Raw genomic sequence first — 15,509 nt, 5'->3', positions numbered from 1 at the left:
AGCAAAGCAAGGTGATGGTTATGGTGTTTATTCTGGGCATGAATAGATTACAGATAAAAACCAAGACGTATCTGCAGATATGCCCAGCAAGTCAGAACAGTCAGGTTGATTCAGGCAGGGTTAGGTGAAACGTTTGGTGAAATATGGAGAAATATTTCCTAATAGAGCAATTAGGAATAGAGAGCAGCTGATGTTTACACGTTTTAAACAGAGCCTTCACATGCATTTCCATCTCAAAATAGCCATGTAAAGGAGAGTGAATGCATGACCTCATCCTCATTTTACACATGAGAAATATTGAGGTTCAGGGAGATGAAGTGACTTACTTAAGATCTCACAGCTCATGAACTGGCAATTGATACTCAAATCCTGCCTTATACCACACCATGATTAAAGTCCTACAAATTAGATTTTTGCTGGAATCTCTCTGGGCTTAATCAAATCAATGTGAGCAGATGGCAAAGTAAAGGAAATCCATTTCACTTTACTGCTTGAAGCCTCTTAGTAAGACATGGAAGAAGTGATGTGGGGCTCTTTGTTCTATCGTTTTAGTAAAAATTATGCCTTGTTTTTGATTAGACCACAATAGGATGTATGAAATATATTTTTGGCCAAATTAATAGCATTATGCCACAGAATTTATTTTTCCTCTGATGATATATAATCAATTGTTTCACCAAGCAATCTTCTACTACATGGGTAGGGATAAATATAAACCCAAAAATAAGTAGGAGAGAACCAAAGGGGCATGATGGAATTGGAGAGTTTGCCCATACACACCACTACCACCACGACAACCACCAACACTACCCTAGATTAAGGTTACTAATTAGCACTTAGGACATAATAGTGTTTATATGAGAATCAGTTTATCATATTATGGGAAATTTATGCAGGTATTATGGCAATTATATGCAGAACTTATAACCAAATTCTTAAACTAAATATAATGATCATTATCATGTATTGAATACCTTTTTGCATCAAGTAGAACACAAGATGCTTTGTTGCCATTTTATCATTATTGAAAACCAATCTGTTGTGATGGACTTTTTTGTTTCTATTTTCTTTTTAGATAAATGTAGTGAAGCTCAGATCACAAGCTGATAATTGGGGAAACCAGGGCTAGAATCTCATGGTGTTGAATGCCAAAGCCCACTCCCTTGACAACTTGGCTATACCGCACGATTAGAATGCCATAGATATTATGGTAGATATGAGTCTACTAAACTCCCAGTCCTTCTTCACATAGGAAGTTAGGGAATTATCTCCAACCAGGAGTGCTTGAGTCTGTCTTTCAGTTACTTTTCATCTTTATGAACATCTTTATTTCCCATTTTCCCTCTCTTTTACCTTCCACAGCATTCTTGTGGATGTGGCAAAGACCTTCCTTTTACAGCAATCCAGTGTCCAGTTTTTTGGACTTTGCTGCCAACTCCCTCTCTCCTGCTCCTTCACACATGCTTTTCTATACTGTAGTTTCTCTCTCCTGATGACTTATCTTCATTTTCTGGTCGTATTGTTGTGGGTCCTTGGTATCCTGTGCTCTCTTTCTATCATTTGTTGCTTAGCACATTATCTGTTTTTTTTAAATGTTATGTTTCATGCAATTGTCTTATGACACTCTGGCCCATGAAAATTTGCCTTCTCTTTTATGGGCCAATTCTTAGAACTTATCCACAATTAATGTTCTAGAAAGTTAAGGACTTAGTTATCTTCATCTACTCCATCTATTTAATTTGAGGAGCAATAAAATGGCTACCATACACAGTGGCCACAGGAAGACACTTTCTTTGGACAGGTAGTTCTCAAATTTTAGCCTCTATAAGAATCACCTGGAGGACTGGTAAAAACACAAAATGTTGAGCCCATCTCCATATTTTCTGATTTCATATGTCTTGGGTGTGAGGAGGGGAGAAAAGGCCTTGAGACTTTGCTTTTCTAATACATTCCTAGATGATGGTATACTATAGGTCCAGAGACCAAACTTTGGAAACCACTGCTTTCAACTGAAAGGAAAGAAAATATGCTAATCTACCATGTTCTCATTTCATCATACTCTTGGTGAGAACACAGTTGTTTGACAGGTTTTTAAGTCATCTACCATATGTCAGCACATTTATACGTAGTGTTTATAAAAAGATAAAGAAGCCTTTATCTGTGATTTCAAGGAATTTATGACAATAGGAGATATGTATGCACATATGTAAATAAATAAATGCAGTAGAGTATGGTAAGGCCTATAATATGGATAAAACAAGATACAGTCAGAGGAAAAAGAGATGGTAGTGACTTTTTTCCTTAGAGATTACATCAGGCTTCATTCAGTGGAGGTAACAGTTAAAAAGCCTATGGAAAAAGCACAAGAGGCACGTTCTAGGCAAATAGAAGTGTGTTCAAAGCCACAGAAGTATAAGGTTTGGGGAGCTGGAAGGAATTAGTAGGTTTTGATATGGTTTAAATGTTTAATGAGGTGGAGATATTAAAAGACATTAAAGGGATATGACATATACTGAGATTGGGTATTGTTTATGATCTCACATGCCCTTTTCTTAGGGCTAAAAAGGTAATTTGAGTGTTTCTGTCAATCAAGACCATTATTAGACTTGAGCTTTAGAAGTATCACTGGAGGGGCGCCTGGGTGGCTCAGTCGGTTGAGCCTCCGACTTCGGCTCAGGTCAGATCTCATGTTTGTGGGTTCGAGCCCCGCGTCAGGCTCTGTGCTGACAGCTAGCTCAGAGCCTGGAGCCTGCTTCCGGTTCTGTGTCTCCTTCTCTCTCTGCCCCTCCCCTTCTCATGCTCTGTCTCTCTCTGTATCAAAAATAAATAAAACATTAAAAAATTAAAAAAAAAGAAGTATCACTGGAAAAGGGATGCTTGAGTGGTTCATTTGGTCAAGCATCTGACTGTTGGGTTTTGGTCCAGGTCGTGATCTCATAGTTCATAGTTTATGAGTTTAAGCCTCACATTGGGCTCTATGCTGACAGTGTGGAACCTGCTTGGGATTCTCTCTCTCTGCCCCTCCCCTGCTTGTGTGCTCTCTCTTAAAATAAATACATAAACTTAAAACATGGAAGCATCACTGAAGAAGATGGTTGGAACAAAGGAAGAACATGGTGACGAAAAGAAAGTGTGGAAACGCTTGAACCAAAACAGAGACTCGTAGACCGGGATACCAAAGATTTTTATACTAGGGGAGTTTCTGTTTCATTTGGAAATAGTCTACATTGTATTGTAACAGTTTCTTCATATACCTGTCTGACACAGTACACTAAAAAATCCTCTGTCATCTTTATATCTCAGTAGCTATGGTAGTCCCATGTAAGAGCTCAAGAGATGTTGACTAAGTAAGTAAACCAATTAATGCAAACCAATGCATTATTTATTTTCTTTAAAACCTCAGTCCCATTTTCTATACAATAGGAAGGTAAGGATTTATTTCATCCTCCCAAGAATGTGACAAATGAATGGGTGAATATTAATAACATGATAGGTGCTTATTAGGAAGCAAGTAGAAATGTGGTGGCTTTCTGGTGATGGCTTTTATCACACAAGTGATAACCAGTTGAACCTTCCATTATTTGAATAAAATTTCTGAAATTATCTCCAAATTGCTTTGGTAAAGATAGCTGGGCTGAATTAAAAGTGTTATTACAGAAGTCTTTAAATGTCCATTAATGCTTTTGCACAAGGAGGCTAATTTGCTGATTTGCCCATTCCTATATGAAACCAAGGCACTGCTGGTTCTGTCAGATAATTTTCTCAATTATATCTCTAAGCAATTAAATAAATTGCAAAAAAATAGTCCATTGCTTTTGGCAACCCTCATTATGAGAGGAGTGAAATTCTTACCCAGGAGAGACTAAGTATCACTCGTCCAGGAAGAAAGTTAACTAACTGCTTTTAATCTTACCTACTTTCCTGATCATTTCTTTCCCTGATACTCTAACATTGGCAAGACCAAGACATTTTCATGCTTCTGTGGTTTTATTTCTCCTTTCTAATACCAATAAGAGAGTTCAAGGATACAGATTCTAAATACCAAGAAGAAATAATAAAGTAAGAACTACATTAAGACACATACTAGGGATATTTCCAAACCCAAAAGATAACATCCTAGAAAAAGAGAGAAAAAAAAAACTGGTTACATAATAAGAAGAATTAGATTTTTTTTTCCAATAGGGAATGCTAGTTGGCAAAGATGAAATAAATGTCTTCATAAGTATGAGGGCAAATGATTCTGAACCTTGAATTCTAGATTCATTTAACCATGGGAAATATTTGGAAAATATACTAGATGTAATCTTTATAGAAAAATAATATGACTGAAAGATATGGTCTAGAAACAGTGTGAGCAGAGAAACCAACAAAGTCCATCCTTAAGCTGAAACTAGTTTTTCTTAGTGGGGGTGCTGTGGGTATTTTGCGTGAGGAACTCCTTGTTTTGTAGACTGTCATGCCAATTATAAAATGCCTAGCATCTGTGATCCCCAATTTTAAAGAAATAATTCTGAGAATAGTAGGGACATAATATTTTTTAAGTGATAAAAAGCTAGAACAGTAATCTCAGGTTGAGGGGAAGAAGAGTTACAGAGAATGTTTATTGTGGTACTTTGTTATTGTGAAATTAATAATATCTCAGTGGAAAAGATGCGCTCATTCTTTATTCACAGACTACTTTTAATTTTTTATACATGCTGTCAGAATATATTTATGAATGGGAGCATATTATATGCATATATTCATCTACAACTTCTTTTTTCCATTTAGTTTATCTAGAGTATATGTCCAAGTCAAGACAAAGATATGCCTCAAACTTCTTTTTTTTCTTTTCTATTTGCTTATGTTTTGTTAAATTTGTATTATAAAAGATGTACATGTATGTTTAGGGGACAAGATTCAAGAGGGCAGAGAACACAAAGTGAAATGCATCTTTTTCTCCTCTTTCCGTTCTTAGCCCCACTTCTAAAGAAACTGCTATTAAAGGGGGGATGGGCTAAATGGTTGATGGGCACTAAGGAGGCACTTGTTGGTATGAGCAATGGGGGTCATATTTAAGAGATGAATCACTGGGTTCTACTCAGGAAACCAATACTACACTGTATGTTAACTAACCTGAACTTAAATTTTTTTAAAGTAACTTTTTTTTTTTTATCCCTTCAGGGTTTTATCACTTTATTGTAATAGTCCCTGTGTCCCAATTTATCCTTTTTAGAGAACTTCAATCTCCCTCCCTCCCTCTCATAACATATAAGCAGCTTGGCACTTTTCACCGTATCCCCCACCTATATTTCTCTTAAGTTTTTGGTACATTATGGTACTATATGATTTTTCATATTTTAATCGTTGATAATTAGATAAATTGATATTTTAGTATTATATCAACCTAGCAAACTTTCAATAAATTGGAATTAGTCATACCAAGCCCCTCCTGTCCCCTAGTAGGTGATCACCATGAAACGCCATCCCTTTGAATTCACTGGACTTCTGAAATCTGTCTTTAATTTTGGGAAATTATTAACTGTCTTTCCAAATGTTTTCTCCCACAAACCTCCCTCTTCTCTCCTCTGAGAACTCCAAGTAGAAATACAGTAGATTGTTTCATCTGTGCTCCATGCCTTTTAACGTACTTGCCATTTTATTTTCTCTCAGTTTCCTCTCCTTCAATCATTTCCTCTAATTTATCTTCTTGTTGCCTAATTCTGCATTCAAATTGACTGCTACATGAACTTTTTCAAGCTACAGTTGTATTTTTGTTTTCATTTCTTTTCATGTTGAGAAATTCATTTGGTCCTTTTTTCTGAGGCTCTTTGTCATTTTTAATAGTTCCTATATCCTAACTCATATTTTCAGTCTCCTAATTTATGACTCTAAACATATCAAATACATTTATTTCATCATGCAGGTCCAAACACTTCAATATCTAAAGTCATTATCATTCTGATTCTACTTTTTGTTGTTTTTTTCTAGGTCTTGCTTATGATTTCTTATTTCTTGTGGGGTTTTTTATGTTTATTTTTTTCTTCTAAGTTAATATTTCCTAGAACTTTGAGGCACATATTGAAGTTGAGGTCTCCCAGAAACAAATTGTATTTGATTCTACCAGGGACCTTCCCCACTCTCCTGCAACTACAGAACATCACTTTAAAGTCCATATGAGTTTGAGAATTTTTGGACCAACTGAATATGGAATTAGGCTCTGTGAAAGATAACTTGTAATTGTTCATTCTCAGGAGATGGGTTTTCCATCTTGCATCCTCTGCCCTGCTCACCAGCAAGCGTTGAGTATTACCCCAAATCACCTGGATTGCTCCAATGGTCTTAGGGAAAGAGGCGAGTAAGGGCCCTGCTTACCTCTTCAAGTTCTACCTTTCATTTAGTTCTTTTTTTTAATAGTTTATTTTCAGATTGGTTTCCATAATACACCCAGTGCTTCTCCCCCACAAATGCCCCCCACCATGACCATCACCTCCTTCCCTTCCTCCCCCTCCCCCTTCAGTCCATGGTTCCTTTTCAGTATTCAGTAGTCTTTCATGATTTGTGTCCCTCACTCTCCCCAGCTCTCTTTCCCCCTTCCTCTCCCTATGGTCCTCTGTTAGGTTTCTCCTGTTTAGTTCTTAAAAGCTAGGCAATATTTATCGTCTTCCTAGCTTATGAATACATATCTTATTTTTTTGCTTATTTTAGTCAACATTTTATTTGTTGACAGTGTGTGAATTGGTCAAGGCTTCTAGCCTTCCTTATTCCGGAAAGTAACTGTCTTTTTTGTCAGATAAGGTAGATGATCATCAAAATTTATGAGTTCTTACCAGTTTTTTAGTTTGCTGTTGGATACGTAATTTGTCTAGCTGTAAAATTGTGCACTTATTTTCTCTCACAATGTTGAGGGCCTTGTTGCATGATGCCCTAGCTTACAGCAATGCTTCTGTAAAATCTGATTCTTACCTGGTTCATCTGAATGTCAACTAACTTTCTCTGTGTCTTTCTGTTTCTCATACACACACACTGTGGAACTCTTCATTCTGTCTTTAAAAACATTTATGCTCTTATTTTTTATTGTTTAAATGTATCCCAAGAACAAGTCAGATGTAGGTTATTTGCATAATTCCTACCTACAAGCAGAGAATGCTTTACAATTTTTTAAATGTTTATTTATTGAGAGAGAGAGAGAGAGAGAGAGAGAGAGCGCGCGCACAAGCAGGAGAGAGGCAGAGAGAGAGGGAGACACAGAATCCAAAGCAGGCTTCAGGTTCTTAGCTGTCAGCACAAGAGCCCAATGCAAGGCTTGAACTCGTGAACTGCATGGTCATGACCAGAGCCAAAGTCAGATGCTCAACTGACTGAGCCACCCAGGTGCCCCCAGAGGACACTTTTAATTGAGACTATATATTGAGATTAGAGAAAACTTCTACTATTTCTCCATTTATTTCCTCCAGTCTATAATATTAATTATCAGTGTCTAAAATGCTTATTACTAGACTATTGGACTTACTGGATTGATCCTTTTGTTTTTCCTTTGTGTCATATTTTCTTTTTCTGTCCATTCTTTATTCTGAAATATATCCTTATATATGTCACGGGACACTTTAAATAAAATAAAATGGATCATCTTTGTGAATAATTTCATCCATCCCACAGGATTCAAAGTGATCCTATTTACTAGGTCCAATATTTGTTATGGACAAAAATGCACTCATTAAAAAAAAAGAGAGAGATCTGTGGAAACCTAGAGATACAGCCTAGCTCAACCAGCTCTAACCTATAGATTAAGCAAGTACAATGTTAAATTATAAATTCCTTGCAAAACAAATGCATTTTAGTATCACCATGTTAAAGTCTCCCACTCAGTGCAAAATTTTAAAAATAATAGATCTAACTCTTGCATGATGAGCACAGAGATAAATAAATTAAGGCAATATTATTCAGAGCCAGAGAGTATATCATAAGATGGAAGTTGAAGAAAGCAAATATCATCATCAGTGGGAGCAGAGAACACTAGTGGAACTAATTGTTTAAGATTATTTTATGGAAATTGAGTATTGTAGACTCTTGGCACCAATATGTGATATGATTGTTACTATGGACTACAAAATTAAAAATGTATTGTTTGTTGAATGCTTTACATGTGCTACAAGCTTATAAACTCAAAGACCACACAAGCCTCAAATTCTGCTCCTTGACTTTCTGCTGAGCCTAAAATGTCTTCTACCAACTGAGGAAATATAAAGAGTATGTGGTTATCTGTAAGAGGAGAGGGGGTCATTACACTTCCTTTTTTCTTCTATATTTTGCAATATTTGCCTGATTTCTATCTTCTCAGCCAAGTAATCATATGCCAGAGTCCAAATTGTTAGAATGAAACTTAGAATGATTTTTATCATACTAGAAAAATCTATTAACTGCAGTTTATAAGCTTGTGGCACTTTTAAATTTATATTAATTTGTAGATAATTATAATTGGTACAGTATCAAAACCAGTTTTTCCTGGCATTACTTTTTTATTTTTAAGATTTCTACCTGTCTTCATACATTATCTGTCTTTTCCTGAATGTTGTCTAATACTTCCATTAGAGCATATAATAGAAATCAAAAACACTGTAACAGAAATGAAGAATGCTTTTGATGGGCTCAGGAGTAGAATACTCACAGCTTAGGAAAGAACTGTAAGCTTGAGGATATGTGAACAGAAATTTACAAAACTGAAAAAGAAAGAGAAAAAAGTTGAAAAATATGAAACCTCATATCCAAAGATCTTTTGGGGAATTGCCAAAGGTGTAACATACATATGGGCATACCAGAAGAAGAAGATAGAAAGGAACATGATAAATATTTAAAGCAATAATGACTGGGAATTTTCCCAAATAAATGTCAGATGTCAAACTACAGGTCAGGGAAGCAGAGAGAACACCAAGAAGGAAAATTGCCCCCTCCCCCAAAGAAATAAACAAAAAGGAAACAACAATAAAAAAGTACACATAGACATGCTATATTCAAACTATAAGAAAACAAAGCTAAAGAACAAATCCTGAAAGAAGCTAGAAGGAAGAAACACTTTACTATAGAGGAACAATGAATTGTGTTGGACTTCCCAGAAACCATGGGATCAAGAAGAGAATGGAGTGAAATATATATTGTATTGATTTAAAAAAGGCAAACACCTACCTAGAATTTGTGCCCTGTGAAATTATCCTTCAAAAGAGAAGGAGAAATAAAGACCTTTTCAGACAAACAGAAATTGATAGAATTGTTGCCAGTGGACCTGTCTTGAAAGAAATGTTTTTAAAAGTTCTTCAGAGAAAAGATAAATGATATAGGTTAGAAATTTGGAACTATATACATAAAGGAAGAACATTAGAGAAGGATTCAGTGACAGTAAAATGTAAACTTTTATTTTTCTTATTCTTAATTGACTTAACAGATTATAATTTGTTCAGAATTATAATAGTAACATGTATTCATCATTTATACTTTATGGATAAGGAAGATGAATGATAGCAGTAAGACAAGATGTAGGAGGGAGGAATGAGGTATACTTTGTTATTGTAAGGTGCTTGCATCATGTATTTATATGATGTTGTTTGAAAGTGGATTTAGAGTAGTTGTAAAAGTATATTGCAAACTGAAAAACAACCACTAAGTAAGTAAAAAACAGAAAAAGTGTAGTTGATATGCTAAGGCAGGAGAGAAAAGAGAATCCTATAAAATGCTCAATTAAACATAATAGGTAGGGAAAAAACAGTTAAAAAAGTATGGTAGCTATTAATCCAACTATGTCACTAATCACATTAAACATCAGTTGTCTAAATTCCCCAAATAAAAGAGATTTTCAGAGTGCATTTTCACAAACAAGACAACTATATATAGTCTATAAGAAATCCACTTTAAATTTAAAGTCATCTATAGATTAAAAATACAGGAATGGAGAAAGATGTACTATATTAACACCATTCCAAAGAAAGCTGAAATTACTCTGCTAGTTTCAGACAGCAAACTTCAATACAAGGAAAGTTATCAGGGATGAAGAGGAGCATTATATGATGGTAAAGGAATTAATTCTCCAAAAATACGTAACAACCCTTCATCTGTATGCACCTAACAAAAGAGCGTTATACCTAAGGCAAAAACTGATAGAACTGCAAAGAGAAATACATGGTTGCACTATTAAGAGTTGGACTTCACCATCCCTCTGCCAGTAATGAACAGATCTGGCAGCAGAAGATATGTAAGAACATAGTTGAACTCGACAGCTTTGTCATTCAACTGGAGCTCATTGACATCTAAATCTACATCTACAGAATATTTCATCTGATAGCAGAATACGCCTTCTGAAACTCACATAGAACATCCCTCCTTTTGTATTGGTGTTCAAGTGAACACAACCACATCTTTTATTAATTAGCTAAATAAATGTATGTCTCAATAAAGGCCTGGCTCTGTATTTTATTCTTGAAGCACAACTTTCAGTGTTTATGGCTTTTGCTACAGTTCTAAAAGCAAAACAGGCTCTTTAAAATAACATTGGATTAGTTCCCCAAACTGTAAGGCTGTTGTTACGGTTTCGATGATCACTTCACTAATTCCTTCATTCAACTATTAATACCACTTTATTCCTTCATTCAATTATTCAAAAACTGCTATAGCATCTACTATATAGGTCCTATTGTGCATTGCCTTCAATGAATTGTCTACCATTTTATTTTCTTTATTGTGCTACTCAAAGAGCAAGACACCCAATAACCTCCTTGGAAAAGGGAGAATCTTGTGCCTTATCCAGTCCCACCTGGATATCTGATGTGTCTTTCTATTCATTACCATCTATTGTGTGACATGTTCAGATTATGTTATTATATTTATTTCCTTCAGTGTGGCAGGTTTTGGTGAAGTAAAGATGAATATAGAACAAAATTGCTATTGCTGGCTTTGAGGGAAAATATTAAAAATACTTTTCTTGCTAAGGCTTAAATAATAAAAATAATATATTTAGGAAAGAAAGATACAAAAAACACAATTTATGATGTTTTTAAACCTGCCACATCAATGAAATGTTGTGAACACACATACATTTCCTCTCCACATTTACAGAATGTGACTGTAGGTAGATGGTTGTCTTGGGAACTCTGAACCCTCCTTTGTGAGAGTCGTCACCTTGTTCTCAACCCAAATTATGCTTTTCATTGTAGTCCCAGCTTTTATTATTACATTGCCCTATTGATTATGAGGAGAAAAAATGACAGAAGAACTCAGAGAAGTTAAAAACAGAATCATGTAAGGTTCTTAGAGGTTTTCTCATCCTTTGTTTTGTAACCAGAAGATTCTGCTTTTTGATACAATTCATCATATCATATGTAATCACACCTGACTAGAATGTAAGAAACTGAATGTTAATTATGGTTGATGTGACCTTGAATCTTGCCATTTTTCTTTCTCTCTCACTTTGTGATTTTTTTCATTTCTCACTTGTTGAATTTTATTGACCTATTTTCCCAATATAGGATATGTCTCATGAAGGGTGAGAAAAACAACCTGAGAGAAAAAAAAATAAAGGTAATGTCCAGAGTTACAATAAGTGCGAGCGTAAAGGGCACTGGCAACAAATAACTGCTCGCCATATTGAGCCCCTGCGGGAGATTCCCAGGATGCCCAGAAATGCTATTCAATTCACACTGCCTGACTTTATACCATTCTCTTAGTGTTTACAGTAACTGCCAGAAGTCAACTGAAGTTTTTCTGAGCTATTCTCTACCTCCTCCTCTTCCATATTCTTAATGTTCCCAGAAGCCATCAGAAGGAGTTAATGATAGAATGCAGAATATTTTTCCTTTTAAATCTCAAGTTAAATCATCATGTCTGAGGGATGTGCCTTCTCTGTGAAGGCACAGAGATCTTAATAATCTCTTAAGGAACTTTTGTTCCAATGATTTTAGGTTTTTTTGGTTGTTTAAGTTTTTATTTAAATTCTAGCTAGATAACATATAGGATAATATTGGTTTCAGTAAAATTTAGTGATTCATTATTTACATACACCACACCCAGCGCTCATCACAAGTGTCCTCTTTAGTACCTATTACACATATTTTTATCTACAATGTTATATTAGAGGGGCACCTGGGTGGCTCCATCAGTTAAGCATCCAACTCTTGATTTCAGCTCAGGTCCTGATCTCACGGTTTGTGAGTTCAAGCTCCACATCAGGCTCTGCACTGACAGCATGGAGCCTACTGGGGATTCTGTCTCCCTCTCTCTCTGCCCCTCCCCTGCTTGCCCTCTACCTCTCTCTCTCAAAATAAATAAAATTAACATTTGAAAAAGAAAAAATATTTAAATTATTACATTAGAAAAACTAATAAGTTTAGTGAATGAAAGATAGAGCCTAATTTTTTTTAAAGTAAGCAAATAAAAACAAACCATCATACCAACTATATTGTCAAGAGATGTTCTTGACTAAATGAAATGGGACTTTCACACAGGGAGATTATCACAGGCGATAATGGTAGGCAGTGCTGGTGCAGGGGCCTCTCTGGGTCGTTAAGGACTCAGATTCTTTCTCTTTTTGTGTTTCATCATCTTTGCTGTGTTGGCCTTTGGTCTTTGTATGTTGACATGATGGCAGTGGAATTGCTACAACTGCAGTGTGAAGTTTATTATCAATGCAGAAAGAGGGGAAATGGCTTGTATTGCCATGCATGTTCCTTTTTATCAGAAAAGCAAATTTTCCCTAGAAGGACTCTGGTATATAACTCCTTAAATCTCATTGCTTGAATATGGGTCATGTGATCACTTGTAGCTTCATGAAGGTTGGTGAACTGATTCTCTACTATTTTTTTTAACGTTTATTTATTTTTGAGGGAGAGAGAGAGACAGCACGAGTGGGTGGGTCAGAGAAAAGGGTGAACAGAGAGAGAATATGAAACAGGCTCTGTGCTGCCAGCTTCAAGCCCAGTGCAGGGCTCAAACTCAAGAACCATGTGATCATGACCTGAGCGAAAGTAGGACACTCAACTGACTGAGCCACCCAGGTGCCCCTGAGTCTCTGCTATTTTTATCACTTGGAGTGAGAAAAAGAAGGACGTCAAGTGTCAGGATGGCTATTAGGTTAGACAACTGAGTGTCAGCCACACAAAGTAAATTCAGGTTTTATGAATCCTGACTCATGTACTATTATGTCATTACAAAGGGTAAACTTATGAAAATAGGCATTTATTGGAGAATTTAGCAGTGCTTTATCATGATAAATTATTCTTTCAGCACATAAATCCCTTAACTGGTTAATAGGGGAAAAATTTGCCATGAATTACAAGTGACTTATTACAAATACCAGTTATTATATTAAACATAAGAAAACAATTTAAATGCTGAAAATATATTTGGAGTAAAATTTTGGAACTGGGTCTTTTTTTACCAGTTGCATAAGCTTTGGATCAAATTTCTCATGTTAAAAAAGACTGATATCATTGTTTGGAAAATAATGGTAAATTAAATAGAGATTTGAAAAATTAAATGGATGTCATTGGAATCTCTCTCTAATCATTAGATTTCTAATGAGGGTGCCTCTGATAAACAATCGAGATTCAACAGTTGGATGAATCATTCTCATTCTTTGACTTCGTTTCTTCCAGGGCATTTTCTTTTTTAATTGAAGACGGAATATATTTCAAATGATTTTGCTAATAATTATTGATGAGTGAATTGCACAGAATTGTGAAATTTTGTTTCACTTGAATAAGAAAAGTCAAACAGTTGAGCAATTAAATTCATTCCAATCAACTGAGCGTCTAGAAAATTGGCTTGCAATGGCATTGAGGAATCTAATTTAATTTCTACATATTGTATGCTAATGTAACTATGGGCCAAGGATTTAGCGTCATGGACTGATATTTGAAGTTAGAGAAGAGTTTAGAGAATATCTTCTGTCACTTCTGTCACCCAATGGTGTGGTCGAAGTGAGGCTTACATTAACTCCCCTACTTCTTCAGATGAAGAATCTCACATTAGAAAACATTTAGTGACGTGATCAAGTTTAACTAGTTAAGTCAGGAGCTGGCAGCAAATTGCCTTAACATTTGTGTCAATATGCAATCCTCTAGTTTTATATTTTTCTTTAAAATAATTGTCACATCACTATTTTACTTGCTACCTGCTGCTTCAGAAAACTGATAAGAATAAAACTCATGGACAAGCCCAAATTTGCAAGTAATGTTAATATATGAGGGGTATGGGGTTAAGGGGCCTTCATATTAATGTAGTCCAACAAAGAATCATTAATCCATGTAGCTAGAAACAAATAAAATCTTGGACTTAAAAGAAAAAAGCCAAGGCATCTTATCAAAATCAGATAACAGAATAATGCCTCTCTGTTGTATTCCTGCTATATTGTGTTCTCCAAGAAATCAATTTGAGAAGACAGTGAAAATATTTGTTACAGCCAAGTGATTGAGTTCTCATATTGAGAATTGCAAAAGTAGAGAAAGAAAGGAGGTTTTCTGTTAATCCCATTTATATTCTCTTTTATTTGCTGGAGTCAAAGTTTCCTTGCAAAGCTAAAAATAGCCTGCCATTTCCAAATTCAGACACATTAGAAATTAGGGCCTCAGCAATGAATTTTAGAGAGAAAAAAACATTCAGTCCATAACAAATCCCCTAGGAGCCCCGAGCAACTTAAGAAAGCTTCAGTAATACCAACTCACCTTCATCTGAGTGTTTCCTGTCTCTATATATAGGACTGGATAGAAATTCCAATGAGAATATTGTATCCTTTCATTTACTGATTTATTTAACACATTAATTGAGCATCTATTATGTGCCATATTATTCTCAGCACTAAGAAACAGTGATGAGGAAAACCAGTTTGTTTTTCTTCTTGAAATTTATGTTCTAATAGAGGGAAACAGAAAGATAAATAAATATATCATATATCATGCCAGAGTAATAGAGTCCATTAATAAAAATAAACCAGAGTATAGGTATGGAGAATGATAGAAGCCAGAATTGCTACTTTTCAATGGTAATAAAATAAATCCTCTCAGATGAGGTGACTTTTTATACAGAAGCCTAAGAGCTACAGCTTTAGCATCTTCAAGTATTAAAACTGAAAAGATAATGAGAGAGCATATTCTCAGATTCCTTCACCACACAGAAGGATAAAGCGGGACCTAAAACACGTTGGCAAACATTGTTTGTTAAATAGCCAGGTAGTAAATATTTTCAATTTGCCATCTGAACAATCTCTCTCATAACTACTCAGGTGTCCTGTTGTAACACAAAAACAGCCATAGATAATAAGTAAACAAAGAATGTGGCTGTGTTCTAATTTCTCCCTCAGGCTGCCATTTGTCTGTCCCTAATCTAGAGCCATGAAATCGCTCCCATGGTCATACATTTGATAGTTGATGACAGAAGATAGAACAAACATGTTTCTTCTGACATTGAAAACAACAAGACATTTTTAGAAGAACTTATCACAGAGACTGATTTCAATAAATAATGATATGTCATGGGTGAAAAAAATTATC

Source organism: Suricata suricatta, chromosome X (genome assembly GCF_006229205.1).
Source record: "Suricata suricatta isolate VVHF042 chromosome X, meerkat_22Aug2017_6uvM2_HiC, whole genome shotgun sequence".
Lineage (NCBI taxonomy): Eukaryota > Metazoa > Chordata > Mammalia > Carnivora > Herpestidae > Suricata > Suricata suricatta.
Note: the sequence above shows the minus strand (reverse complement) of the source record.